We start from the raw sequence: 4,307 nt of genomic DNA on the forward strand, positions 1-4,307 counted from the left end.
TGGCTTATAGAGCTCAGATCATTTCCTTCCACAGAAGATGACAGCAGCAGAAGATATACAGGTCCACAAGTGGCACAAGGAAGTGAGAGTTTGATTTCTCCTTAAATTTTAGGGTCGAATGTTCAATAAGGAACCCTATGGACTGATGACAGCTTAAGGAGGTATCATTTCCTGTGTTGTTCCATCTTAGGAAGCTGTCACCAGTCTCCCATCACACTGTAGGTGCCATGCTTGACTGGTGACCTCAGCTGTGTCCTGAGAAGGTCCAGCAAGGCTCTGTAATGTTCACTGGAGAGTCAGGATTACACTCTAACAGGACATACAGGAATGTGGTAATAAGGTCTGAGTCAAGGTTTTGTCAGATCTAGATGATTAGTAACAGTCACTACTGTCTTCTGGCTAAGAATGTGGGTATATTATCAGGGTCCTGCACACAAATTTATCACAAGTGTTAGTTTGCACCATTAACTTATGAAAGACAACAAAAGGTCATTAATGCCCTCTGACAAATTCTCATTAATATTTACTAGGTTAAAAGCTCTATAAAATCAAGTTCATCATGAGGAAAAAACCCAAACAAAAACCAAAACTGTTTTTCTGTACATATCATATGTGACAAAGTATTAAAAGTTAATGAAGCTGGGAAAGTTAAATGGATTTCTTTTTTACTATGGTTGAAACTGTCTTTTACATTTCAACTACTTAACAAAAAGAAGGCAGGCCAATCATGGCCAGTGGCTCACACTTGTAACTCTAGCTATTTGTGAAGATGAGATCTGAGGAAAGTGGATTATAGCTAGACCAGGTTAGAAAAATCTGTGAAATTTTGATCTCCAATTAACCATCCAAAATCAAGAAGTGAAGGTTGGTTCAAGTCATAGATGGCTACCCTTGAGTTAAAAAAACTAAAAGTCAGCTCCCTGAGTTCAAGCTCCATTATACACACACACACACACACACACACACACACACACACACACACACACACACACCTATTTTATCTAAAAAATAGCCAGTGACCAGGAAACAGAAACAAGATGATATTTTTCTTTATTTTCTTTCATTTTTGTCATGTTTCTTCATTTATCTCTCTTTGAGAAGTGAAAGGGGTCATATTAAAAGTGAGACAAATGATGAACATGTTCAACAGTGATATTCAATTGGTACTATATTGAAAATGACCTATGCAACTTGTTTGTGGGGGAAAGACGGGAAAATGAAGAGATGAAGGGAAAGGGTAATATTATCCAAAAAGAAATGCACTCAGGGAAGTAGTGTCATTCTTTAGCAATAGATCTCAGAGACAGTGCTCAGGCCCTTGATTCAAGCCTGATTACTGACTGAAACAAAAACAAATACAAAAGAAATGTAGTCATTACCACACGTATGTAACTATCCCTTCTACAGCAAAATAATGATAAGAAGAAGAAGAAGAAGAAGAAGAAGAAGAAGAAGAAGAAGAAGAAGAAGAAGAAGAAGAAGAAGAAGAAGAAGAAGAAGAAGAAGAAGAAGAAGAAGAAGAAGAAGAAGAAGAAGAAGGAGGAGGAGGAAGAGGAGGAGGAGGGGAAGGAGGAGGGGGGGGAAGGAGGAGGGGAAGGAGGAGGAGGAGGAAGGGAAAGAGGAGGAGGAGGAGGAGGAGGAGGAGGAGGAGGAGGAGGAGGAGGAGGAGGAGGAGGAGGAGGAGGAGGAGGAGGAGGAGGAGGAGGAAGTTAATAAAACCAAACCAGTGAGAGAGAAAAATTGAGAGAGCAAGGGAAGGGGTGATATTTCAAAAAAGAAATATATCCATACCTGACTTATATGACTATAAACTCTGTGTAGCTCATATTTGTAATAATATTACAAAGAAAAAACAGAAATATAGTGCTGGAGGCATAACTCAAATGGAAGATCTGACTAATATGTATGTGATACCAAGTTCAAAACCCATTATCAATTTCCCCTTCAAAAATGGCTCTTCTCATCATGTGTGCTTTCCCTAGCTTATGAGAAGGGGTGCAAACAGTTAAAGAGAGAGAAAAATAAGCTGTCAGGCACAGAACTGTGCTTTTAAGGAGCAGTACTTGCTAGAACACGTGTTGACTAGAACAGATGATGACTCCATGTTTTCTGAAATAAAGAGACCTAGTTGAACTTGAATACAGGCTCCACTGTATATGAGATAGGGACTCAAAATTAACTAAAATCTCTGGAGCTCAAAGTCTTAATAGTTAAAATGAGCATAACAATACATATCTCACATTATGAGATCTGGATGTTATCAAATCTGGAGTGGGTTTTATCTTATGTGTGTGTGAAACACTCAAACACTGCTGGAAGAAGTATAAACTGGCATGATGTTTACTAAATTACTTAACAGTAATACAGCAACTATACCGACTCCTGCCTGATATCTTACAAAGAGGCTGAGAAAAGAGGATCAAGGTTCTAAGGCAGAACAGGAAAATGGGTCAGACTCATCTCCATTGACCTCTAAAAGAGCTTGAGGTGGAGTTTGGTTCAAGTTGTAGAGTGCTAGACCTGAGCAAAAATCTCAGGAACAGTGCCCAGGCCCTGAGTTCAAGCCCTAGGACCAGCAGAAGTGCCCGTGCGTATGTGCGCGCACGCGCGCGCACACACACACACACACACCACAAACACACATACACAAACACACACACAATTTTGTATGTTCCTATCACCCCACTTAACAATACTTTCCCATTTCCAAGCTCACCAGTTGTTGTTGTTTTGTTTTGTTTTAAAAGGGACTTGCTGTGTAGCTCAGGCTGCTCTTAAGCTTACAATCCTTCTGGGTGCTGTGATTACAGGCATGTGTACCATAATTGGCTTCACTCAGTAACTCTATCTATAACATTTTTTGCAAGAAATTCATTCATACTCATGAAGATATGTGGCTTAAAGCTGTTCATATTAATATTCTACTATACAAATATAAATAATATAGCTGGACATGGTACTATACTATCACATGGTAATGCCAGACAGAATTAGGAGTTGAGGAAAGCCAGATTTACACTGCAGAACCTTGTCTCCAAGGAAAGAAATTCTATAAATATAAATCTACTCTGAGACATACAATATGTTAAATTAATATAATGGAACATATAGATTATTGTTAATGGAAATAAAATCTTGGCAGAAATTTTAAATACATACATATGTATATATATTTAAATTTGAAGAAATAAAATTTCAAGTGGTATTATCTGCATTTTTCAGTCTGTCACCTACCTATTTACTCACACATTGATTTCTGTTTAGTCTTTACAAAATACTGTTCTCTCACATAAGTACAAAAAAACTGCATAACAAAAAGTACAAAAAAGTGCATTATCATAAATGCAAATGTAGTTTATTCCCTACCATGATAATTTGGAGAAAACATGCACTAAGCTAATGGCATTGAATACTGCTCAAGAAGGGGACTCAAAGAGAATGTAGATTATGTGTTTGTGTGTGTGTGTGTGTGTGTGTGTGTGTGTGTGTGTGTGTGTGTGTGTGTGTGTGTGTTCCATGAGTAAATAATGGAGTCAGAAGTGACCTAATATTCCTGTTTAGTCTTTTTGCTCAAAGCTGACAGTCTACCATGAGAGCCACATCTCCACTTCTGGATTTTGGTTTCTCAATTGGAGAAATATCTCAGATTCTTCTGCATAGGCTGTTTTAAACCAGGATCCTCCGATTTTTACCTCTAAAGTAGCCAGATTTTAAAATATGAGCCATAGGTGGACAGCAACTACATTAATATTTTTGCATGTTTGAATGAATTTTAGAGTAAGACGTATATGTTACTTTTGAGAATTGAGAATGTAGGACAATAGTAATTAATATTTAAGAGATCATAAAGCAAACAAACCTGAAAATAGAATTTAGCTGAGAATAATAGGGAATAAGTCAAAATTACCCATGACAGTTTTCAGTCTGTGCACAGAAATGATTGCATTGTTGGAGCCCAAGGCCATCAGATAGCTAAGCTCCAGCTGGCTTCTATGCTCATGAGGCCAGCTAGTGCTATTCACAAGAATGTGATGTTGTTGGATGGCAGGGATCAGCTTCAAGTTCAGAACCTGAAATATTTCTATTGATCTAGAAGTGGAAACACAGCAGGACAAGAATGTGATTAGAAGTGCTGAATGCAAAAACCATAGACTCCAAGGAAGACAGAATAACTCTTTCTATATCTGAAAGAGTATTCTCCCACAAAGAATCCTGAGCCGAATATGGTGGTCAATGTGTGTAATCTCTGAACTTGAGAGGATGATTTAGAAGTTAGCTTGAGACCAGCCTATGTTTTAGGCCAACAG

The sequence above is a fragment of the Dipodomys spectabilis genome, unplaced genomic scaffold (genome assembly GCF_019054845.1).
Source record: "Dipodomys spectabilis isolate Male_0828 unplaced genomic scaffold, ASM1905484v1 ptg000304l, whole genome shotgun sequence".
Taxonomy (NCBI): Eukaryota; Metazoa; Chordata; class Mammalia; order Rodentia; family Heteromyidae; genus Dipodomys; species Dipodomys spectabilis.